Source organism: Grampus griseus, assembly GCF_964374135.1.
Source record: "Grampus griseus genome assembly, chromosome: 17".
NCBI classification, from domain to species: domain Eukaryota; kingdom Metazoa; phylum Chordata; class Mammalia; order Artiodactyla; family Delphinidae; genus Grampus; species Grampus griseus.
In genome coordinates, this window is record NC_139011.1 from 16,993,013 (window position 1) to 17,020,519 (window position 27,507).

General features: G+C 36.2%; 1 pseudogene across 1 annotated transcript in view; it reads left to right on the forward strand.

The window, feature by feature from the left end:
• The window catches only part of LOC309835708 (metalloendopeptidase OMA1, mitochondrial-like), a 42,682-nt pseudogene extending 17,311 nt beyond the window's left edge, over positions 1-25,371 (forward strand). The window contains exons 2-3 of the transcript in view: positions 23,510-24,358; positions 24,700-25,371. The product of the transcript in view is annotated as a metalloendopeptidase OMA1, mitochondrial-like (transcript). The remainder of the gene's footprint in view (positions 1-23,509; positions 24,359-24,699) is intronic.
• The last annotated feature ends 2,136 nt before the right edge of the window (positions 25,372-27,507 follow it).

A 27,507-nucleotide genomic window follows, 5' to 3' on the forward strand; every position in this document is an offset into this window, starting at 1 on the left:
GAAGAAAACATAGGCACTATGCTCTTTGACATCAGTCTTAGCAATTTTATTTTTTGATTTGTCTCCTCAGGCAAGAGAAAACAAAAGAAAAAATAAACAAATGAGACTATATCAAACTAAAAAGGTTTTTCACAGCAAAGGAAATTATCAACAACACAAAAAGCTGCCTACCGAATGGGAGAAGATATTTGCAATTAATAAACCCAATAAGGGGTTAATATCCAAAATATACAAAGAACTTATATAACTCAACATCAAAAATACAAACAACCTGATTAAAAAATGGGCAGAGAACTTGAGAAGACATTTTTCTAAAGAAGACATACAGATGGCCAACAGACACATGAAATGATGTTTAACATCACGTATCAGGAAAATGCAAATCAGAACCAAAAACGAGATATTACCTCACACCTGTCAGAATGGCTATTATCAAAAAGACAATAAATAACAAGTGTTGGTGAGGATGTGGAAAAAAGGAACCTTCAGGCACTGTTGGTTGGTATTTAAATTGGTGCAGCCCCTATGGAAAACAATATGGAGTTTCCTCAAAAAACTGTAAGTAAAATTACCGTTGGATCCACCAATTCCACTTCTGGGTAATTTTCCAAAGAAAACAAAAACACTGATTAGAAAAGATATATGCACACCTGTGTTCATTGCAGCATTTTTTTTTTTTTCTTTAACAATACCCAAGATATAAAAGCAACCTAAGTGCCCATCTATAAGTGAATGGATAAAGGAGATGTGAGATATATATATATATATATATATATATATACACACACACATATACACACACATACACATATAATACATATACATATATAAATATTATTCAGCCATAAAAGATATAAATCTTGTCTTTTGCAACAGTTTGGATAGACCCAAATTATATAGTGCTAAGTGAAATAAGTCAGACAGAGAAAGACAAATACTGTAGGATTTCACTTATATGTGGAATCTAAAAACAAAAAAAATAAACAAATAACAAAACAGGAACAGACACATAGATACACAGAACAAAGAGATGGTTGCCAGAAGAAAGGTGGGTGAGGGAGCTGAGTGAAATAGGTGAGGGAGATTAAGAGATACAAACTTCTAGTTACAAAAAGAATGAGTCATGGGGATGAACTATACAGCATAGGGAAGACAGTCAATAATACTGTAAAATCTTTGTATAGTGACAGATGGTAACTATACTTATCGTGGTGATCCTTTTATAATGTATAGAAATATTGAATCACTATGTTGTGCACCTGGAATTAACATAGCCGTTGTAGGTCAATTCTACTTCAATTAAAAAAAGAGAAAGAAATAGTAGGTTACAGGATTTTGTGTGACTTTCTCCTTCTATGTTTTGGATTCTGTATTTGAAAAGGGGGATAATAATACTACACCTCAAAACATTTGGGGAAAATAATTGAGGTAATACATATTTTAGGTGCTCATTTTAGTCCATTATCATGATGGTAATGTTAACATATGATGATGTAATGTACAATTATATGAATTTTTATTATCCTGTAAGTAATTTGCAGCATTTGTATAAAGTGATATGTATTGACTTAGAAACATTGTTATCCTGTTAGCCAGGCTCCTCTAGTTATGGGATATGGACAGAAAGAACTTAGCACACTTTTCATCTCAATTGTTTTTATTAACTTTTTAACTGAATTAATTATTCAAATGTTAATTGAACCTATTTTTTAAGACATTGTCTTAAGTGTTGAAGCAACTGCAGTGTTAAATCACCAACGGCCATTCCCCTTAAGCCACTTGTAAACTGAAGTGTGAATTATAAAGGTATAAAAATTTCCAAATTATAAAGCAATACACAGTCAAATGCCATAAGAAAGCTAAAAGAAAATAAAGTTAAATCTCAGAATAGGGTTAAGAAGGAGTGATAAAATTCTGGTAATTCATAGTACCTGACCTAAATATTTCTCTTATATATATAGCTGATTCACTTTGTTGTACAGCAGAAACGAACACAACATTGTAAAGCAACTTTACTCCAGTAAAAAAAAAATTAACCTCTGAAAAACTTTCTTTTATTGTGAATACCTGGGCCCTCTATTAATGGGCCCTCCAGATGCAGAAATGATTGAAACAAGATTGCCCTTTGATAACTAAGCAGTAAATCAACTCATTTGACTGTAGCAAAAGTATGACATTAGTTCAAAGTAACATAAGAGCTAAAAATAGAATAAGTAGATCAAAAGAGGAATCAAAGGAAAAGGAGGCAAAAAACATGAAGTGGAAACAGTGTAGAAGTGAAGGGCAATCGTTAGCCTTTGTTTTCACTTTGAGTTTTTTTTATCCTCATGATTAAGGCACTCCAAATCTGGAAGTGGAGATAGCTTACCATAGTGACAATGATTTTAGCTAAAGATGGACCATAGCTTATCTGCTCCTATTGCCAAGAGAATCACATTGTGAGATGTACCACGTGATGCCTGAATCATCAAACTCCTTACATCTGATTCCATGTTCACGAAGCAACTTCTGATTAAGATTTGGCTTCCGGTGTACATCTGCCTACAGGGACTCACGGGGCTGATTATATAGACTTTGAGTATATCCAGTTCTCATAAAACTGTGCAGTAGCGTCTGATTACAATTTGGCATCCTGTTTATCTTTATTCTGCAAAGAAAATAAATTGGTTACATGAACTTGAGTGTCTCTGATTGTGTGACAGTGACTTCTCATTGTAAACTCAAAAATTGACATTGTTTTTATACACCAATCTCGTGATCTTGGACCATTTTAATCTATCTCAACAGATGTGTTTGTTCTTTGTGTGATGATGACAAAAGTAGATATATGAGCCTGCAATACTAAGATTCTGAGACATGGTACATTCAGTAGAGTATATACCTTTTCCTTATAGAAATGATAAGCCAGGATTTTGCTGTTGTGACAAGACCATGATGTTGCTTACGAGGATTTCCTTTTAGCTGAAACTTCAGTTCTATCTGGTTTAAGAACTTCTTAGCCTTCCCCAAAATACTTGGTAGAAGCCATGTTTTTTTTTTTTTTGTTAGAGCACAAGGTAATGTCCTGTAATTACAGTGGATTAAATAAGATAAAAAATTCTTTTCCTTAGATGCAACAGCCCCAAATTAGGTGGTTGGTCCAATGTGAGTAAATGTTTCCACTTCACAAGGTTATCCAAGGATCCAGACTTGTGCCCTGGCTCTGTTCTACAGAGGCTGGTTCCACTGTTGCCATTCTACATTTCCCACAGGAGGTGGGAAGGAGGCAGAAAGGGTATTAAGGTAAGCAACTATGTAGTTTTGTGACATTAAACTAAATTTAGCTAAGATTCAGTTCCTACTTTGGGCTAAGGAAAAGAAGTATACCTATATTGTAAGATTTTTCATGAAGATTAAGTAAGTTTATACATGTATATGCTTTAGCAAGAGTATCTGACTACATAGCAAGCACTGTATAAGTTATTATTACCCTTAGTTTATTGTTTTGAAATTGGGTTAATAAGAATAGAGATTTGAATGAGAAAATGGACATGCATCTTTGAGTAAATTTCAAAAAGTAATATAGTTGTTACTGTTATATTTGGAAAAGCAGTTACAGGTGTTCTCAGTGAATTTAAGGTTCTTGCCTCGTTGAGAAAGAATTCGGAGACGAAGTGATAAGTAAGAAGTGGATTTATTTAGAGAGAAACACACTCCTCAGACAGAGTGTGGGCCATCTCAGAAGGTTAGAGAGCCTCAAAATATGGTGCGGTTAGTTTTTATGGGCTGGGTAAATTCATAGGCAAGTGGGAGGATTATTCCAATTATTTGGGGGAAGAGGGCAGGGATTTGCAGGAATTGGGCCACTGCCCACTTTTTGGCCTTTTGTGGTTAGCTCTGAACTGTCATGGTACTGGTGGGTGTGTCAGTTAGCATGCTAATGTATTACAATGAATGTATAATGAGGCTCAAGGTCTACTGGAAGACAAATCTTCTGCCATCAGGGACCCAGCTGGTTTTAACCAGTCTTTGTCATGGCCTAGGGCTGTATCATTCCTTTAAAGGTTGTGCCCTGCTCTCTTCCCTACTGTTTCACAGGTATCCCCCTCTTTTTGTAGGTTTGCTTTACACCACTTCGCTTTTATGAAATATCTGCATTAGCACCTATTTTCACTAACTGAAAGAAAGGGCATCCAAAGGGCATCTTCACTTTTACAAAAAACAAAAGGCAAAAAGTGAAAATAGTGTTCACCATTTGTTTTGCAGGGAGCTGCTATGGAGGCAGCACACCCCCCATGCAGTGAGAGTGGTCCCGCCAAGCTCCTTCCCTGGGGAACTACCCTCAGCATCTCAGCACTGAGCTGCCATAGCTTTAAGCTGTGTCTGTGGGCATTTGTGCTTTATCTCAATTTATTTTGTGAATTCGTTAGCAAGGGGTGTCCTAAGGTAATTGCTTATTCACTTTATGCCATTTTGGTTCAGGAAAGGTTTCATAGGAACTCTCTACTTTCGGATAGTAGGGGAAACCTGTATTATCACATCCTTTTTCATATATTATATAGGTTCATATATATATAATATATGTGAGGCTAAATTTAATGACTATTATCCACATATTCCCCATACATTAAGTTGTAATGTCTTTAATATTAGTGTTTTTACCATAAGTGATATTTATTTTTTTCTCTTACTGAATTTGTTACCTTTTTTTGCAAAAAGTTAACCCCTGCTTCCTAATGCTTTATTTCTCTTCCTCTTCTCCCTCCCTCTCTCTCCCTTTTTCCTTCTCTCTCCCTTTCTCTCTCTTTCTTTCTCAGTACACACACTTACACACACGCACATGTGCACAGTTGCACTGCAATACAGTCAGAAAAGGTATCTCAGATTTCTTTCAGGAATATTTATGATTAGGAATAAACGGGACTGACATGATTCTAAAGACCACCAGAATGATAAATGTAGTCAGAAAAATTGCTCTGGAAATTCTAGAATTTTTAGGATGTTTTCAAAATGGCATTTGATTGTATTTTGATTGTTATGTATTGTTAAGTCCATGAATATTTATCAAGCATCTACAATGAGCCAATATTTATGTTCAAGACTGGAAATTCAATGGTGAGAAACATCTGGCAGTGCCCTTGCTCTATTGGAATATATAGTCTAGTGGGGATACAGATATTAATGAGAGAATAATACATAAGAAGGTGAAATTATAATCAATAGGCATAAAGTTTCAATCAAGCAAAATAAATAAGCTCTAGAGATCTGCTGTTCAACATTATACCTCTAGTAAACAATAATACATTGTACACTTAAATATTTACTAAGAAGGTCGGTGTGAAGTTGTGTTCTTTCCACAATTATTTTTTAAATGAACGTGTAAAACCTGACATTAAAGAAGTCCTATTTGCATTCCATTCCACAGACCATGCAAAGGCGTGGGTATTAAACGTAGATTGAAGGTTCAGGGACCACTCTGAGGAAGGCCAACTGAGCAGAAATCTTAAGTAAGAAGAGGTTTTTTTCTACTGGTTTTACTTAAAGAATGCAAAGGAGGAATGAGGAAGAATGTTCCTGATGATAGCCTTGGGGTCAAGAAACATGTTGCATATTACCTTTTTTTTTTTTTTTTAACATCTTTATTGGAGTGTAATTGCTTTACAGTGTTTTGTTAGTTTCTGCTGTATAACAAAGTGAATCAGCTATATGTATACATATTTCCCCATATCCCCTCCCTCCCACCCTCCCTATCGCACCCCTCCAGGTGGTCACAAAGCACCAAGCTGATCTCCCTGTGTGTTGCATATTATCTTCCAGATTGTTTTTTCTATGGTTATTTATACATAAGTACATATCATACTATATATTCTATTTTGTAACCTGGATGATAGACACTATCTATAAATACAAGGCCTTAGTTTCTTCAACTATAAGTTGAGGGGTTACACAAACTGTTTCCTTAAGTGTCTCTCAGGTTTAAAACCTAAAATTTCATGATTTTGTAAGTTTCCACAGATCATGCAAAAAAAAAAAAAGTCATATTGGAAGAACAACACATGTTAGATTCTTCTTCCACTAAATATCAAATGTAAGCTATAAGAGTACTGTTCAGTCATTATCAATATCTGACCATCAAATTAAAGCGCATTTTCCCAAAACATCTCCTGTTTTATGTCCTGTTCTCACGTCCTAAACTCACATACAAATGCAACAATTCCTAATAATGGGATCAATAAATGCTTGGTAATTAAATTATAGCAATAAAAATAAAATTAACATAGGAAAATATGATAAATAAAATATATTTATTATAAATATAAAAATTAATAATCTAATTAAGATTGTGTGTTAAAAGAATGTAAGACCCACAAAGATAATTTCTGGGACTTTGGCAGAATTGAGAAGAAAATAAATTATTTTGGGTAAAGCAGAATAAACAATACTTTGTAGAAGGCAATTTTCATATACTATTTCATTTGATCTCCACCAATTCAGAGAAGTATGTACTGTGATTACTTATTTTAAAACTATGGACATTTTTATTCTGATGGATTATCTAGTCCAAAACAATGCTAAAATTCAGGAATTTAAACCCTAGTGAATCCTTGAACTGAATCAATTGCTGTCTGATTCAAGTATCTTCTTTCCACTTAATTCCTGCTTTGTAACCTACACTTACATTCTGAAAGTGTTAACTCCTTCTTCCAATATTCTCTTCTCCACTAAAGATTTTCATTTTCCTCTCTCATTAAAAATTGTTTTTTGGAAAGGAACAATTAAATCTCTATGTTTGTAACCAGAAGAACAATCAAGCAAATCTGTTGATATTGAAGTTCCATTAATATTGTCTCAATACCACCATTTCAAAAGACCAGAAAATTATCTGCATGACATGTGTTCATGTTGGTATACTTAAAGCCACACCCCTTGGGCAGCTGCCCAATCTACACAGATGTGCAAAAACTCACAAGGTCCACCAAGAAAAGTACCCAAGCCATCTCGATCAAGTTTAACTTTTGTAGCCAGCTTTCCAGGCTTTCAGGGGTGATCTCTTGCCTTCTATGGATATAGTTTGACTAAAGCTTAACTAAATACTTGCTGAACAGAATCAGTCCCAATTTTTGACAATTATAGGGGCCTTTCTGGCCCCCGAGATGATGATGATAAGCAGATAAGATAGATAGAGAGAGAGATAGATAGATAGATGATACAATTTGCAGATCAATAAACTTATTGATTTGAATTGCTTGGCCATTATCACTACCATTAGCAGCAACAATATCACCTCCACCATGATCATCAACATCTTCAGCACTCCATAAATTTGCAGATCACTGGGTTATTTATAAAGTATCTTCATATATGCTATCTTGTTTTCTTTTTTACCCTGGTCAGTAATTACATAACTTAGTCAAGATAATATTTTCGTTTTACAGGGAAGGAAACTTATTCATGGTAGGTGAAATGGATTGTCTAAGTTTACAAAGATGAGTAAAATAGATACAGCATAGTATAGCTAGCATAACATAGATAGCAAAATAAATTTTCTAATTCAAGTCTTGTAACTCTAGATCTCATGCCACATGACATGTTTTAAAAATTATCATCTATATACTATTTATCTCCTTAATGTAACTACTCTATTAGAGACTTATTGTAGTTCCTATAAAGTTATTTATACTTTCTAAGTCATTTTAAAACTAACCTTCTCATGGTATGCTTTAAACGTCATTAGATATGTATTTATGGTATGGTCATCGTATGGTATGGTCATATGGTATGTATAGCCATCTTCTGATCCACAGCTATGTCCTTCTCTTATTGTCTTCAATTATTTTTGCAAATTATTTTGGTGTTCTAAGACCCATTTCCATATGATGGTGGTGGTGGTGTTCCTTCACACTTCCAATAAGCAATTCTGGGACACCAGCAGGGTGTCCAAGAATTCAATCCAATTCTGACACTACCAATCCAGAGACAGCATCAGATTCCACAGGTTATGTGTTCAGTAGCCTCTCCACCCACACCCACACACTTCAGACACCAGTCCCAAGCCCAGGTTGTTATTTATACTTCTGACCAACTGGTTATAGGTTTGAGGTTCTCACAACCCTCTCCTTGGGTTTAATTAATTTGCTAGAGCAGCTTACAAGACTCAGAGAGACATTTTGCTAACTAGATTATAGGTTTATTATGAAATGATATAACTCGGGATTAGCCAGATGAAGGAGATGCACAGAACATGGTGCAGGGAAAGGGTGTGGAGCTTTGATGCTCTCTCTAAGTGCATCACTCTCCCCCATCTCCACAGTCACCAGCCAGGAAGCTCTCTAAGCCCCATACTTTGGGGTCTTTATAGGCCTTCATTACATGGGCATGATGAATTACATCATTGGCCATTAGGGATTGATTCAATCTCTAGCCTTTCTCTCTCCCTAAAGGTCAGAGGGATGGGGTTGAAAGTTCCAACCCTATAATCACATGATTGGATCCACTGGCAACCCGCTCTCATCCTTAAGTTCTTTCCAAAAGCCGCCTCATTAACATAACAAAAGATGCTTTTATTGTTCTTATCACTTAAGAAGTTCCAAGATTTTTATGGAGGTCTGTGCCAGAAGAGGGGACAAAGACCAAATAAGCATTTCTTATTATAAATCACAATATCACAAAATACTCCCAACTTTTACCACCATGTGATTGGCATCACATCCCCAAAACTCTCCAAATGTCCATGTGAAATAAATGTACTGGGGTCAAGTAAGACCTCCATGACATTGAATCTAGACTCTGTACTTTAATAAATCTTTAGCAACTTAAGTGAGGTTATACAAAGTCTAATTGAGAGTTACCTTGTACTTCCAAGTTAGCTGTCCTACAAATCCCATTGTTATCCCCTGGAAAAAAATTAATAAAAAGAAACCTCAATTAAATAGGGTTGGGAGACCAGAAGGGGGTGCTCTCACACCTTGTGAACATAGCAAAGCCCAACAGGAAGAAGAGATTTCTCTTCTTTCTTTGCAAGGACTCTGGCCAATGAAAAGCCATAAGCTCTTTGTTTAAGATAGACTTCCCAAATTCCTCTTCCTCTCTATAAAAACATTCTCCTTTGTGTGGAGGACTTGCCTGTGTCTCATGGTTGCAGACCCCAAATTGCAATTCTCTGCTGATCATGAATACACCTGTCTTTGCTGGAGAAATATCTGGCAGTCTATTTGTTTCTGGTCAACACCTTCCTGTATTCAACATACCTGAGATCAGGTCATAGTTGCAAAGCTCTTTGTGAACTTACTCAGTGTGATTCTCCAAAAAATAGTAATAAATGTTGGGTTGTGAAAATTTAATAGGATAATCCATGAAAGCAATTAACACAATAACTTGACTATAGAAAGGAGTCAGTCAATAAGTAATAGCAACAATACTAAAATGATTAATAATAATTTATTTTTTCTTTTCTTTAGAATGAAGTAAATTTTGTTTCTCCCTATGGTTTTCTTCTTTGATTCTTATTTTGTCCTGGAATTCACATAAAACAAACCTATTCCATCTCTATGTATGTATAGACTGTCTATAGAGAACACTCAATAAATGTTAGCAGGTCACCTAAAATAAAAACAATAATAGCTACTAATAATCATGTTTTGTTTTGGTCTTTTTCTTACTTTATGTAACATATTCATGACAGTCTTGTAAGATGCGTTATTGAATTAGGTTTTAACATGTGAGGATACTCTGGTCCAGAAGTTTTCATTTCAATAAGAAATGGATACAAGATTTAAGCCTGGACTGCCTGGTTGTTCCCTTCCCAATATGCTTTTCTATCTACCAGGTTAAGCTAGATTTCTGTTTCAGGGAACAAATTGCAAACACACACCCATCATTTTGTAAGCTGTAAATCTTGAGCACAAAAAAATTTTTTTAATTTAATGGTAAAATTTTAGGTACCAATGAGGATCAATGGGAAATGTATTTATTTTGAATAGAGTAATTTCTAGAATCTTTTAACTCATACAAAAATATATTAGTACTTCTAGACATATGTTTGAAGATGTTTACCATGTTTGAAATCTTGGAATGGATTCTGTTGATGTTATTGAAACTGGTTTAAATGGAGAGTTTGGGGTTTAGGGCTTTTACCAAGCAGCTTGACCAGCTGAAGGCAAAACATGTTTATCCAATATAATCTTGTAACATTTTGAAGACCTGGAATTTGAAGGTGACATTGCATATTTCACAAGTTTGCAGTTGCTAACAGCCACAAATGTTAGACACTCAGGAAGAGTACAGGTTGGATGTTTCAATACACCTGAATTCAAGGTGATAACAAATGCAACATTTCTTTGTTTAGCTATAAGATTTTGAACATGAATATAGTGGGCCACAAAGTTCTAGACTTGAATTTTTACCCAAGAGGATATATTATCTGGAAGTATGATGATTTAAAAACAATTAATCAGTGTATTTTTTGCTTGCTAGTTCAGTAAAAGTAAAGGAGTTAAATTCTTCCCGTAGGAGGATAAAAGACAATCATGTGGTTTTCTCTCCCTCCTCTTTGGCTCAGGCAGTTGTGATTACCTTTTCAGGATAACAATAGCAAGAATTGACAAAACAGACAGATATGCTGGAAACCCTGAGTATAAGGATCACTTTGGGCATGAAACACACAAGGGAGGAATGTTCTGGCACCATCACCACATGTGGTCACAATAACAACAGAGGGAAAAATCCAAAAAAATTTTTATGTATATTCATTATGCAAAATAAAATTCTGTTCTGAAATGTTGCATGGCTTCCATAAACAATTGTATTATTTGAAAAATAACAGAGCTACATGCCTCTGATTTATGTGAAATCTTGGCTTGGTTCTCTCATTTTGAAGAAGTTTTAGACTTTCCTTCATATTTAATTATTTAGTAAATTGAAGAATACCAAAGAAAGATTATTTTGTCCCACTGAGAAAAATCTCAATATTATGCAGTATATATTAGCTTCTCTTTTTTAAACAGAAAAACAGAAACAGATTTATAATTCTCTCCAATCTACCTCTCAAATAGCCAGAATGGCAAGAATCAACCTGGCAGAATGACAACCAAAATTGCTCTTCTAGTAGAATGTATATTCTGGGGTAAATACTGAAATAAACAAGAAAATATATAACTTCAAAGTTTTAAGCTATGAAGAAAATAAAATAATGCAGTGTAATAGAGAGTGGCTTTGGGTGTATTCATTTTCTATTTCTGCATAACAAATTGCTAGAATTCTAGCAATTTAATGCAGAACAATTTATCAACTCACAGTTTTCCTAGATCGGGAGTCTGAGCATGAGTTAACTGGGCCATCTGCTCAAGGTCTCATCAAGCTGAAATCAGGATGCTAACTGGAGTTATAGTCTCATGTGGAGCTCAGGGTCCTCTTCCAAGCACATTCATGTTGATGGCAGAATTCAGTTCCTTGCAATTGTAGGACTAAGGTTTTTGTTTTCTTACTGGCTGTTGGCCAGAGGTAATCTCAGCATCTTAAGGCCATCCTGAGGTCTATGCCATATGACTCTCTGTGGACTCTCTCACAAAATGATTTTTTACCTCTCCCATAGAAACAGAAGAATATTTCTGCTTTCAAAGGATTTGCTTGATTATGTCAAGGCCACCCAAGATAATGGCCCTTTGGATTAATTTATAGTCAACTTACTAGGAGCCTTAATTACATCTGCATACTCACTTGTGCCAAACAACATGGCATAAATCATGACAGTGATATTCTAACGTATTCACAGGTCTTATCCACACTCAAAAAGACTGGATTGTACGTGGGTATGGGTAATTGTGGGTCATCTTAGAATTCTTACTATTTCAGTGCATAGTAAGCCCACAACTCTAACTAGCATAGCCAAGAAAGACTTTCTAGGGATGTCATATTTGAGTTGAAACTTGAATGTTGAGAAGCAGCCAGCCATATAATAATCATAGAAAAAATATTCCAGCAGAAGAAATGACTGTGTGAAGTCTCTGCTGTGGGAGATAACTTTGTAGGTATGGGAAACAGAAGGCCTGAGTGCCAAGGGAAGAAGGGTAAGATCACGGAGGAACTTGCAGGTCATGCAAACTTCAAATTTTAAGATAATTAATGGGCTGCATTACAAGATTCATATGAAATTTGAGTTCAGTAGGGAGCTCAATAGAAAGTATTAGGATGATTTAAGCAGTAAAGTACCATAATCTATTTCTTTATAAAATTTCAAAAGCTTTCAGGTTGCTTTTCATAATTACTTTATACATTTAGTAATTAAAAATGCTTGCAGAGTTCAATTACTTAGATGAAATGGAAAAATTCTTTGAAAGACAATAAATACCAATGCTCATGAAAGCAGATATAAATAACCTGTACAGCACTATATTTATTTTAAAAATTGAAATACAGTGAAAAACCTCACACGAAGAAAACTCTAGGCCATGCTGTTTTAATAGTGAATTATACCAAGTATTTAAGAAAGAAAAAGCACAATTCTTTAAAAATTCTTCCAGAAATTTGAAGAAAGAACACAACACAAATCTTTCTATAAGGATAGTGTTCTTTGAATACCAAAGCCAGACAAAGAAATTATAAGAAAAAGAAATTACAGATTTATATTCCGTATGAATATGCATCCAAAATTTCTTAATATAGTTTTGCTAAGTTAAGTCAAATCATATATAAAAGGATAATACATCATGATCAAAATTGTTATATCCTAGTAATGCAAGATTGGCTTAATATTTTAATATTTGACTTCATCAATTTAATTAACCAGATTAACAGGCTAAAAAATATGATTATCTCAGTAGATGCAGAATAACATGTATCACTATCCAATATCTATTCCTGAAAAAAAAACCGTCTCATCAACCTAGAAATAGAAGTCACATTCCTTAGTCTAATAAAAGGCATCTATGAAAATCATATACTTCACACCACATTTAATGGTAAAAAACCCAAATGCTTTCCCTTGAAAGTTAGGAACAGAGAAGAATACTCAGTCACTTCTATTCAATATTGTAATAGATGTTTTAGCCAGTGCAATAAGTCAAGAAAAATATAATGACTTGGGTGTCTATATATGCAGGAAAAAAATGCTTGAATTCTTTTCCTTCCTGAAGATCACCAGCTTGCTTGGACGTGTTTGTATGACCTCAGTCTCCTTTAGAATAAGGCAGGCCTTGGTATCACCTCAATCATTTTTTTACTTCAATAGTTGAGGTAAAGGTGGAGGAGAAGGAAAGAAACAGGTGCATGGTAGATGACAGTGGCACCATTCTGATAAGCAAAGCACATTTACTTTCTTGTTTCCAGCAGCATGGCTGATGCACATCATTTAGTATTTCAAAGATACTTTATCTTTTCTCTCCTATTTAAAAACAACAAATGCTTTTGGGAGAAAAAGACACTATTTATTAAATGTAGACTGTATTACAAGTATTAGTATATAGAAGCTACTCATATTATTTTCAATAATTATTATTTTCAATCTTATTTCAACCTTATTTGCTCATATCTATCCTACGACGTAGGCATTACTAACCCCAGATTTCATTTTCTAACATTAGTATGACAGAGATCATAAGTGGCAGAGCTAGAATTTGATCCCAGTTCCTTTTGACTCCAAGTCCCCTGCATGTTCTCTTACACAAACATCTTGTTACCCATGTCAATGTTCTCAGTCAGCTCTCTCCAGCCAAAGTTTTAAATATGTATAATTACTGCTTCTAATGTAGCTGTATTAAAGCAGTTTTGAAGTTAAATGAACTAGATAATATATATTAAGTCATATACGTGTGGGTTTTCCAATATCCTTCTTTCATTTTCAGCCTGAAATAGAATATTTGAAGGGTAATATTTTTATATTCCCTTGCTATTTCTATGCTGCGATTTATGTGTGTGTATATATATATATATATATATATATATATCTTTGGTCTGTGTTCTGCCTTTAATAGATTTGGAATACAATACAGAAAATATAAATTATACATTGGACATAATAATATTATAGAGCAACACAGGTGGCCTGGTGGATCAAACACAAGATTAAGTGTCAAGAAACTTGAGTGGAACATCTCTTGATATTTAATGCTTACTTTATTTCTTTTTTGTTCTTTTTTCTTTCTTTCATTTTCTTTCTTTTTTTGGTTTTAAGCTGCATAAGCCTTCTCTTCAGACAACTTCTTTAACTAATATCTTGGCTGTTTCCTTAGCTCCATACCTTAGCAAATCTGCCAGTAAAAACACTGTGACTTCACTCTTTGATTTTACCATGAGAACTCTTCATTTTCTCCTAAACATCTCCATCTTGGGCTTGTCTTTCAAACAATCCTTGTTAATGTGAATAATTGACAAGGCAACAAGCATTATACCAGGCATTTAGGAAGATGCTAAATAAACTAAATAAATATTAGTTTTGCTTCTATTTCTATTACCTTGAAAATTTTATTTCACAGTCTTTTCTGTCACTGCGTTATGAGCTAAAGGAGAAAAGATAAAGAGAAACAATTGCTTTTAGCACTGACTACTTGCCCTCTGCTTCAGATTTTCCTCTTGTAAGAAAAGATATTGATGATTTTGAAATATATAGAAATAGCTTCATAGCCTAGGATCAGTGGTCCAACTAATTGATTTAAAAGATATGAATGGATTTATTAAGGGTATATTGAGTACACAAACACTATATGTAATTTATTTCTTATAGAACTTACAATCCTTTTAGTTTCTATTATATGAATTTAACAGATAAAAGAAAAGAGAACCAGAGATTTAAAGAAAATCACCCAAATGAGTAAATGCCAATGCTAAAATTTGAAATTGGAGATTTCAAGTCTCTCTGACATCAAAAACCCTTATTAGTAACATGACATTTGGCATGTTGCTTTGAACTTCAGATTTCTCAGTTGAAAAGAAAGGTGGGTGGTGGTCATTCATTTCATTCTGAAGTATTTATTGAGCTATTGTATGCTAGACATATGCTAAAGATATAATAGTAAGCTAAGCACAGAAATGATGTGTAACCTTATAGGGTGACAAATATTAAAATAAGCATACTGAAAAATGAATAACCAGAAACTGATTTCAGATACTCTGGAAGATAGAAACATGATTCTATGTTTCATTCCTATGCACATAAGGAATGTTTGGAGTAGGGATAGAGGGGGAGAGGGTGGGCAATTTTCCCTTGGGAAGTCCTGAAAGAGAAAATAGTGGGAGCAGATGTTGGTGGTGAGAGGAGCATGGCTTTTTCAAGGACCCGAGTTTTGTCATTGGTACTGGATGGAGTGTAAGGGAGATTTCCACAACAAACTCTTTCTAACCAATGCAGTTGTTCTGTGGTTTAAAGTCAAACAGGGGCAAGGCTAGCCAGGAGAAAGTGCTTTGTAAATTAGGAATCACTATGTTAACATGAAGGTTTGTGGAAGTTTTGCTGATTTCTTATTTTAAATGACTAGAACGTTTCCCCCTAACTATTCTTAACGTCTTAGCATAGAGTGGAGTCTTTTCGTGGCATAAAAGTGGGGTTTATGGAGGAGCTTCTGTTTCAACAGTGACAGAGCTGGAGACGATTCTCAACAGACGTTAGCTTAACTCCTGGGGTGAAAATGTGCTTCAAAGCATCAAATATGCAGCCTCTGGCTGTTTCTAAAGAAGCCACCCAGAGACTGACAATTCTGCATTTGTAGTTTGATTAAACATAAATGTGGGCTTCTTAGCTGAAGTGGGGAGAGTCAGAGAAACCCAGGTTGTTTCATGAGCCAAAGGACAGAGGAGAATTCTCCCCACTGGAGAGTGAAGGAAGCAGTGGAGAGAAACATATAAGCTGGTGACTGATGGGTTGGTAGGTGAGTGGTCCTGCAGCAAAGACAATAAATTTCCGCCTGGGAGTCTTGCCCACCTTCCTCCCAGGTTTGCTTTCTAGTGAGGACTGCACCATACCCTCTTTCCAATGCAAGATATGGGGATAGTGACTCATCTCCTTCCCAATCAAAACTATTTTCTTTTACTCAGAGCACCTAAGAACAACTGCTTGCTGAATACAGCTTCCAAATATGTATGTAAATGTTCTTAAGACTCCTGGCTTGACTGTGTTGGGGGTTTAGGAGTCTACTGTCAGGTACTGCGTGAAGTGTTTAATGTTGCTTCTGAAGATTGTTATCTCTTGATTTAACTTGGTGCTCTGTAAAGGAAAGGCAGCATGGGGCCTGGTGACATGCATGGGCAAGGGGCTATTGCACTGGTGCTACCACTGTAGTTCATTTGTCACCAGGTAAGCTATTTATCAACCACTCAGAGCCTCAGGATCCAGCTCTGTGAGACGTTTAACCAGAAAATTCCCTTCTAGCTATAAAAATATATTCCTTATTTAGATTATTTAATTTTAGGTTTAAACTAAAAGAAAACAAGCTATCTAAATGATCATGAATGTAACAGGTAAGGTTACCCTTTTGTAATGAGAAAACACCTCCTAACTAAAGTTCATATGTTGTTACATCAGAGACAACCTGGTTTCTGAGGATGAGCATGGGGGAAGCAAAAATAAAAACAGACTGGGGTGAAAGTAACAAGACCAGGTTCTAGAACTCTGCTGCTGGTAAGCTGTGTGCTCCTTCATCTCTGGTCCTTGACCTGGCTGAGACTGTTTCCTCATTTGAGAAATCCTATCCTACCTTTTTATAAAATTAATTTTTATTGGAGTATATTTGCTTTATCTTGTTGTATTAGTTTCTACTGTACAGCAAAGTGAATCAGCTATACATATACATATATCCCCTCTTTCTTAGATTTCCTTCTGATTTAGGTCCATTACACAGAGCATTGAGTAGAGTTCCCTGAGCTATACAATAGATTCTCAATAGTTACCTATTTTATACATAGTATCAATAGTGTATATATGTCAGTCCCAATCTCCCAATCCTATCCTACCTTAAGGACAATATCAAGATAATAATCAAGACGTATTTCTGCAGCATTTGACATTCTATAAACTCTTCCTCATTTGTAATCTCAGTTCCTTCACACACCACCTTTCCAATGAGGATGGGAATACCCAGGTACGGGAAAGTTACAATGTTTCCCAGGTAACAAAATCTCATTGTCCTCATGGGGCAGATGCACACCCTAACACAAGCTCTTCAGTGAAAATGTGTCATACTCATGTAAATATCTCTTACTGCTCTAAGATAGGAAACTGTTCAATTTGCCCATGAGAAATGAAGGTGAGGACCCCAGGGAGGGGAACAGTGACTTGCGGGGGGCGGTGTGGTGAGGCTAATCCATGGTGCCTATGGGTCCCTGTACACCACCACTACACCTTTATTCCTCCTCCTATATCAGACCCTCCACCACGCATGCTACTGTCCATTATACCTCCCTACTTGGGACCAGAACCCACCTCATCTGTTTTATCCTCTCCACATTTTTTTCCTTAGCAGCTTATATCACTGAGACTTCCAAGGCCCTTGTTAGAAGGAGGTAGTTAGGGATAGGGGACTATAGTCATTGTAAGTAACATGGTCAGAACCTATGCTTACTTAGTCCATGGACCATTATCCCTACTCGGTGCACAGACTTCTATTAAGCAATGCTTGAAGGACAGATAAGGTCATGATCAAGGTCATTGATGCTGGAAATAAGTTGCTGAAATTAAGGGTCATGCAATATAATTTAAAAAGTTTCTTATATCACAAAGTCATTGAAAATGCTAATAGTAATGGACAGATGCAGGAATTATAGAGCTGCAACCATGAAGATTGTGACTTTGCATTCCTGCTATGTATCAGGTTAGACAATCTTCATTCATTCATTCAAAAGCCCTTTGTAGATCATATTCAATGTGTCAAGTAATGTGCTGGGGGTTTTAAGAAGAAAGACATAGGCTCTGTTTTGGGGGAGTACAGACATTAAGTATACATGACACATGTGCCCCTACTTATACTTTCATTCTTCTGGCAGACCTCATGAGTCACAGCACAGTTGCACTCATAAACTATCTCAGCATAGTGTAACTGATTTCAGGCTTGGTATGAGTGGTAAAACTATTTCTTCTAGTGACACTGCAGAAACATTCATGAATATATCACTGAGCTCCTACACTGTACTTGAAGTCCACTAGAATGCCCAGTTTCTGCTACATGAATATACACACCAAGAAAGGATAAGTTCCACTATCAATATTTTATTTTATTTTATTTTTCCTTATCAATATTATACTCAGCTTTCTAAGTGGATTTCTCTTCAAATGCTCAGTTTCTGACATTTCTAGTGCCCTTCACATTGGGAAGTTTGCAAATGATTTTAAGGAAGAGTTGCATGGATATTAAAGACAAGCTTTTTGCTTCTTGTATGAGGATAGCAATCTCTTCCCACTCAAGCATGTCTTCAGTGAGAATTTATGAAGTGCTTTGTGCCTATTGGACACAGCAGATTTTGCGACAATGAGAAACCATTTTTGACCTCAGTTTAATGGAGGAGACATGTATGAAAATAAATACCAATCATAATAAAGCAAAGATAGAGGAATGTACAAAGCTCTAGGAGAATCCAGGGGAGAAAAAGATTAATTCTGCCAGTGAGCATCATAAAATGCATTTAAAAGGAGGGATATTTGAGCTGGATCTTGAAGGGTAAGTGGAGTGCTGTAGGCTGAGAGGATGAAAATAAGCTTCCTAAGAAAAGGAAGAACAGGAGATCCAAATACACTGAGGTTTGAAAACACATCATGCAAAACTAAGGGTGATAATATAGTTTGGGCTCAGATTATGAACAGACTAGATGCCAGGTTCATAATATTATAAATGAAAGAGCAAATAATATCCCTGACTTGTTTACTAACATTATTTCCAGTTTGTGTATTTTCTAGGCTGATTAAATGTCCACAAGCCAAGGAACTATTGGTTTCTGCCACTAAATGAGCTGGTTCATCAACATGGGAAATCTTTTGTGACCTCCCAGAAGGAAAAGGAAGAGAAGGAAGGGAGAAAGGAAGGAGGAAAGGTAGTAGGGAGGAAGGAAGGAAAAAAGCAAAGAAGGGAGGAAAGGAGGGAGAGAGGAAAGGAGAGAAAGTGAGAGTGAGGGAGATCGAGATAAATTGTAACTGAGAGAAAAGAAAAAAGGAGAAAGTAGAGAGGGAAAGAAAAAGTAAGAAATCATTTGGGTTCACTGCCAACAAGAGTTAGGAAAGCTGATTTCTTAAGATAAACTGAAGTAAAACAAAATATGCTCCATATGTTGAAACTGTATACTTAGTTTGAGATAAACAAAAACATGTTTGGAGAATAGCTGCCATAATTAAAAAGAAATTAAAAGAAAGAAAGAAAAACCATCTGGGGATAAGTACATATTTAAACTCTCTCACACACACACACACACACACACACACACACACACAAACACACAGTGATTCCAAAACTTGAAGTTTTTCTTGATTTAAGTAAACTCTCTTGTTGCAAAAGGGCATTGCATCAGTCTTTGCCCAAGCACCAAACAATTTATGTTCCACACTGGAGCTATACAGAGCTACTCAGCATTACTCAAACACCAAAAGACCTTTCCAAATCCTGTCCTTTGCTCCTGCTTTCTCTGTGCTATAAACACACATACTCCCTTTTCTCTCTGGCTGACTCCAACTTCCTCCTGAGTGCCCAACTCAAATGTCAGCTTCTCCCAGCAGAGTGCCAGACACATGGCAAGGTTGATAATGGCTTCTTCATCTGTGAACTTTATGCATGTGTATAAGTTTCCTGTGGCTGCCGTAACAAAATACCACAAACTGGGTGGCTTAAAACAATAGTTTATTGTTTAACAGTTCTGGAGGCCAGAAGTCTGAAATTTGAGAGTCAAGATCAGTTTTGGTTTCTTCTGAGGACTCTGAGGGAGAATCTAGTCCATGACGTTCTCCTAGCTTCTAATGATGGCTGGCAGTCTTTTGTATTCTTTGAACTATAGGTGCATCACTCCAATCTCTGCCTCCATCTTCACACAGTGTTCTCCCTGTGTCTCTGTGTCTTCATATGGCCATGTTCTTATAAGGACACAAATCATGTTGGATTAGGGCCCCACCCTATTCCAGTATGACCTCACTTTAATTTATAAGACATATCTGCAATCACCTTATTTCCAAATAAGGCCACTTTATGAGGTACTGGGGGTTAGAACTTCAGCATGTCTTTTGAGGGACACAATTCAACTCATAACAACAAGACACTAATATCGATATAGTTTCACTGAAGATGTATGCATGTCTGCATCCCCAATCCCTAAAGAAGTTGATAAGAAACTCCTTTGCAAGGATTATATATATATATTTTAACCTAGTGTTTACAAACTAGCATAGTCAATTTAGTAAATTCATAGCTCATGTCTTCTAAATTGAATTACATTTTGAAAATTATGGACAGAGTGTTCCTGATTAAAGCTAAAAGGAAGTTAAGAGGTAGTTAAGTCTACACTTGAGGGGAAACACACAGCACATGGTGACACTCTTGTCATTACAATTCCAGACAGAGATTTCTACCTCTACAGTGGGCAATGTGGCAGAGGAGAACTGTTGCCTAGAATAACCTAAAGGGATGAGCATCTGAGAATGAAAGACCCATGTTCAAATATAGTTCTCTCTAGGTAGCTATATAGTATTGATACTATCACTTCTCCTCTGTTTGCCTCAGTTTATCCTCCAAAGATAAAAATTAGACAAGAAAGAGAGGGACTTTAAAATTTAAAGATGTCTAAGAACTCTTTTTTCAAATGAAATTTTCTCAAAGCCCCAATTTAAATAGCAGTTCTTTGTGAAGCTGCCAGAGATCAGGTGAAGAAAGTGAGCCTGGAATGCCACTGGATTAGTCATCCCCAAGGAGTCTCCACAGAAAGTTCTAAAGAATTCTGGAAACATAGATCTAAAACTACTCAGTCAGATGAAGGTCCAGTTCATATATAGTCATAGACATAGAGGGTCATCCACTAAAAAAAGAAAAGAAGGAAGAAGAGAAGGACAAGGAGGAGGAGGAGAAGAAAAAGAAGCAGAAAAAGAAGGAGAGGAGAAGAAGAGGAGGAAGAAGAAGGGGAGAGGGAAGGGGAAGAGAAAGGAGAAGGAGAAGGGGAAAGGTAGAAAACTTATTAGAAAATAAGCTGCTAGGGAGGAAAATTGTAAGGAGAACCAAAGATCTTGGACAAATTTTTCATAGCCATAGAAAGGCATTTCAAAGCATCCTCCCAATTTTATCTTTGTAGTCATATAGTAAATTCTAAATTAGGTTAGCCATATTTTTTACAAATAATGAGTTCTTCTGGAGCAGGCTCATTTGTGTTTTAACCCCCCAGTACTTATTCACTGTGCAGGACACATGATGGGCATTGTAAATGTTTGCTGAATGAATGAATTAATGCATGTTTCAAACTGTTTTAAAATTTTCAGGTAATCTTGGAAATGTATCAAGATGAGAGTAGGCATAATTTGAATGTCAGTATTCTATTGAATTTGTATAAGAGAAATGAAATACTGTGGTCAAATCTCTAGTGGCTTTATATTCCAGATTCAACACAGTTGTGAAGAGGGAACACAGAAAATAGACATTTTTTCGAAATTGTCTTGGAAATTAGCCCAAGAGCCAAATGTTTTACTTATTGGTATGTTTCTTATCTCAGACCGTAACTAGTAAACATTTCAGATCACACATACACACAATGTTTGTTTGTATTTACTGTAATTCCCTATGCAACTCCAGATGCTTGGACCATTTAGGCATCTAATACATGTTTGATGAATTAAGGAATAAATGAAGGGACACTTGAATAAAATGAGCTAAGATTCTGACTTCCATTAGCAAGCTGTTACCAGTTTTCATTGGCCTAGTTTAAATGTAGTCCATCCATTTGGAAAAAAGGAATGGAAAAACATGGTACAAAGAACTGATCTGTCCAATGCTTTTTAATCAATACTTAAAATATAATCACTTGTAAAACATTTCGTACTGCATGAGGTAGAATACTGGGTTTTGGCTCCGGGCTTGTCCCCACATTACTATGTGAGATTAAGTTTTTGGCTAAGAAGATTGAGCTTGGTCTCACCTACATTAATATATTCTGACTTTATAGAACAAAGATGAGATTTTCTTTAGGTCTGATATAGTCCAAGATGATTCTGACATGATTATATATGAGGTTGGACCATTACAATATGTGTACATCCCAGGCAGCCTTTTGATTTGGTATCTTTGGTAGGCAGGCATCATCTCAAAGTTTTACTTTAAAGAAATAAAATTTTGTCTCTTTGATTAATTTCTAGGGAAAGTTGTAGAAAAAAATTCACCCTCTGTGCCTCAAGCAACACACCTCTGGCTCCATACTTATATTGCACCCTATTTTCGAAAGATCTGCAATTAAGTGGAGACCTTCTTCTTCTTTTTTTTTTTAATTAATTTATTTATTTATTATTTATTTTTGGCTGTGTTGGGTCTTCATTGCCGCATGTGGGCTTTCTTTAGTTGTGACGAGCAGGGGCTGTTCTTTGTTGCAGTACGCGGGCTTCTCATTGCGGTGGCTTCTCTTGTTGCAGAGCACGGGCTCTCGGTGCACGGGCTTCAGTAGTTGTGGCATGTGGGCTCAGTAGTTGTGGTTCGTGGGCTCTAGAGCACAGGCTCAGTAGTTGTGGCACATGGGCTTAGTTGCTCTGCGGCATGATCCTGGACCAGGGCTCGAACCCGTGTCCCCTGCATTGGCAGGTGGATTCTTAACCACTGTGCCACCAGGGAAGTCCAGTGGAAAACTTCTTCTTACAAGAAAGTTTTATTGGGTATTATTTGAAAGTGGAACATGAATGGGAGTGGTAAGGGATTGCACTTACAGCTCATGTAGCTTATCAAACATTTTTTTCCCACTATATACCATACTGCCCTGAAAATTCTGGCAAATTAAGCATTCTCTACCTCCTGACACTTCCCACTCACTTTGTAAATTATTTCCCTGATTGATGTCAGTGTGACACGCCATGTTGGATCACGCATTTATACAGCAGCTTAAAACTCACAGCGCTTTCATTGGCCTTATGTAGATAAAGTCTCCAGATCCTAGTAGAATTAGCTGGTGAGATTGATTTCTACTCATTTTTCAAGTAGGGAAATTGAGTCTCAGAGCTTTCACGATTTATGAAAGGATAGATAATAAAAATGGATGGAATAGTGCCTTGAATCTGAGTATTTGATTTCTAGTTCAAGGCTAATTGACTATACCATAGTGCTCTAATGAGCGTTCAAGAATCAGATTTGCAAAAAAAAAGAAAACTCAGCTTTACTTGTTCATACATTCTTTCCTTCAACGTATTGACTGAGCATCTATTATTTGCAGGTATTGTGTCTGGTGTTGGTGTTCTAATGGGAATCAAGCCAAAACCCTTTCTTTCATTGAGTTTACAGTAAGGGAGAAAAAGATATAGACAATTGCAAAGCTTACTAACTCAACCAGAAAAGCAAATAAACAAACACAGTCACTAATTGGAGGGACTCATCACTTTTGCCACTGTTAGGATAAATCAAGCAAAAGAAAGATAAGCTTCATCTGTGGATTGTAGTCGGCTGGTAGAAATTGTGTTTTCTTCTGATTTAATTCACTGGCCAACTGGAGAAAATGTAACACACTAGCTGTAACCTCACCAGACTGTCATTTAGTGCAAATGAACCATATAGTAAGTCAGTATCAGGGCCTGGGAATAAATCAGTGTGGTAAGTTGACTTTTCTGCTTGGAAACTTTTATTTCCATAGGATTTTCAATAACAAAAGAACAGGATGCCTCTAGAGTACCAGATGTAAGGAAATTTGGATGACTACACAAAAATTACTGCATAGAATGACTCTTTTTCAAGGCACCTACTGATAAAAGAAGTTGTGTTCATCCCTGCTCTTTCAATATTGTGTCCTCCAAATTGTTCTCCCATAAGAGACATCAGGAGTTTCCACATTTCACAGTTTCAACTTGACCGATTCCTCTCTTATTGATAATTCTTAAACCAGTGCAGAAACTACTTGTAATCATTGTAAGTATTCAGGGAAATAAGGAAATGGTGGCAAATACTTCCTCCTAATCAGAAGGAACTATCTAAAGAAAGTATAAAGAAGACAAAAATTGGAAGTTATTACTTGGATTGCTACTTGCAGTTGTTTTATTTTACTCAGCTGGAGTAAGTCCAGTCATAGGAAAGAGCAAGCTACTATAATTGGGAAAAGAACATTTCAGAATTTTATCAGTACTGGAACGTGAAACATGAATGGAAGAATTTTAAAATGATATGCTAACTCAGAAAGATGCCCCAAATCCCAATCCTTCCCTCCCTCACACCCTTCCCCCTTGGCATTTGGGATTAGCAGATGCAAACTAGTATATATAGGATTTATAAACAAGGTCCTACTGTATAGCACAGGGAACAATATTCAGTATCCCGTGATAAACCATAAAAGACAAGAATATGAAAAATAATATGTATATATAACTGAATCACTTTGCTGTATAGCAGAAATTAACATAACATTGTAAATCAACTATACTCCAATAAAATAAGGAAAAGAAAAACAACCAATACCACTGTTAAGGACAAGACGTGGTTTATCATCTAACTGAGCACAGTAAAGATATCCTAGGGATCTCTGAGATTATTCATGTGGTTGATTCCCCAGATAAATGCCTTTGTGATTCCAATTTTAGTATATGTGCTGAGCCAGCACTTCCTTTGTGATTCCAAATGGACAAATGTTTATCTTCACTGAGCTTTTACATAGTGGAACTGATATTCATCAACTTTTCTTCCTTCTGGGCTATGAAATAGAACGTGCAGTACTTGGGCAGGCTGCAATAAAAGACTAGCTTGATTGATTTATTGGATTTCTTAGGTCTGATTTTTCACACAGTGATTTGGGCCGTTTGTCCTTGAGATAGTTGGGCACTTTTGAGAAAGTCCGCATTGCAAGAGTATATGTTTGATTGACCAAACAGTAGAATATTAGAGGCTGAAGTTGACAAAATTGGACTATAGCTTGCTGCAAAGTCTTGTGTGGATGTCAGAGCCAGTCCAGTGTTTCAGCAGCAGATGAAATTTGCAGGTAGCCTCCATGGTCATCCCAAGTTTCCAGAATGGTTATGCACACACCCTTGTCATGGAAATTGAGCTGAGCACTTTGATAGATTCTTACCACTGGCTCTCTGTAATTGCCTACTGCTTTCTGGACCAGACCCTCAATTACTATTCAAACTTGGCATGAAGCATTTTCTTGAAGAAGCAGAAAAAGAAGACCTAAATATCACTGTTAAAAAAAATGGACACTCTTCCCATTTAAAAACAGGAGCAAATGCCATTAACATACAGAGTTGAGAAAAAAGACTGGAAGTTGATTTGAAATGTTTGAGACACAGGACGTGTAGAATGCAGCAATCTATCATTTTTATATTACTTTATTAAAAATGTTTGACATGAAAACAAAAGTGGATAGTCAGGGTCAAGCCATCTATGTTACAGGCGTTAACTAAATTCCTCTGATGTATTTATTTTTTATGAACCACTGATTATTTTAATCTATTTTAAAATTTTTCAATGAGAAAAATGTCACAGAATAAATTTATATTACACTTAAAAAAAAGTATTAATTGCATCTCTACTGTGTGCAAGGGATTACTCTAAGCCTGTGGGGAAAGTGACCCAGAAATCAATCCATCCTTGCAAAAAGGCTGTTACTCAGTCTCTGAAAAATCAAGCAGCTCAGTCTTTAGCCTCCATTTGGAGGATGCCATGTACCTGGCTCGAGAATGGAAGAGAAGCTAAAGATACCTTGGGGTATTGTCTTGATATTTAAGAAAACATTCAAAATTAAGTCTTTTGCTCAATTAGCAGACCACCTCAGTGAAAATATACTCCTTCAAGTGAACATATTTACCACTTAATTAGAGATCTTACCAGAACCTGTTTTTCCTTACGTCTTTTGTTTGCCAAATTCCTTTTGCTTTACTTTTCAATGGATGGTAGCTATTCTCTCACAAATGCTGTGCCCACAGTGAGGAAACAACATTCCTACACTTTTTCTTTATCTTTCTATGCTTAATTTTTTTAACAGAACTTATTTTTTTAGAGCAATTTTAAGTTCACAGCAAAATTGAATGGAAAGTACAGAGTTTCTATTATGTCCCCTGCTCCCCTCTCCCACATACACCCTCCCCTGCCATCAACATTTCACACTGGAGTGGTATATTTGTTATAATCAATGAGCCTACACATCATTATAACCCAAATCCACAGGTTATATTAGACACGCTTATGGTGTTTACATTCTAAGCATTTTGACAAATACAAAATTACATGTATCTACCATTATAGTATCGTATAGAATAGTTACACTGCCCTAAAAATCCTCTGTGCTCTGTCTATTCATCCTTCCCGGGCCCCCAACCCCTGGCAACCACTGATTTTTTTACTGTCTCCATACTTGTACTTTTTTCCAGAATGTCATATAGCTAAATCATATAGTATGTAGCTTTTTCACTTAGTAATATGCATTTAAATTTCCTTCATGTCTTTTCACAGCTTGATAGCTCATTTCTTTTTAGTGCTGAATAATATTCTGTTGTATGGACGTACCACAGTTGATTTATCCATTCATTTACCGAAAGACATCTTAATTGCTTCCACATTTTGGCACTTATGAATAAAGCTGCTATAAACATTTGTGTGCAGGTTTTTGTGTGGACACAACTTTTCAACTCATTTGAATAAATACTAAGGAGGGTGATAGCTGGATAGTGTGATGTAAGATTATGTTTAATTTTGTAAGAAATTGCCAACCTATCTTCTAATGTGGCTGTACCATCTGGCTTTCCCACCAGCAATAAATGTGTGTTCCTGTCGCTCCACATTTGTGTATTGTTAATGTGCTAGATTTTGGCCAAGCTAATAGGTATGTAGTGGTGTTGCATTGTTGTTTTAATTTGTAATTCCTTAATGACATATAACGCAGAGCATCTTTACAAGTGCTTGTTTGCCATCTGTATATCTTCTTTAGTGAGATATCACTTCAGAGATTTTGCCCTTTTTTTTTTCTTTTTTTTTTTGCGGTACGCGGGCCTCTCACTGTTGTGGCCTCTCCCGTTGCGGGGCACAGGCTCTGGACGCGCAGGCTCAGCAGCCATGGCTCACGGGCCCAGCCGCTCCTAGGCATGTGGGATCTTCCTGGACCGGGGCACGAACCCATGTCCCCTGCATCGGCAGGCGGACTCTCAACCACTGCGCCACCAGGGAAGCCCGATTTTGCCCATTTTTTACTCAAGTTTGTCCATTTTCTTATTGTTGAGTTTCAAGAGTTCTTTCCATATTTCAGATAACAATCTTTAACAGATATGTCTTTTGTAAACATTTTCTCCCAGTCTGTGACTTGTCTTCTCATTCTCTTGATCTTTATTTTTTATATATGTTTTCTATGTGTAGAAGAAACATGGGTTTATTTACGAAATTTTGGGTAATATAGATAATTTATATGGGAAAAGTG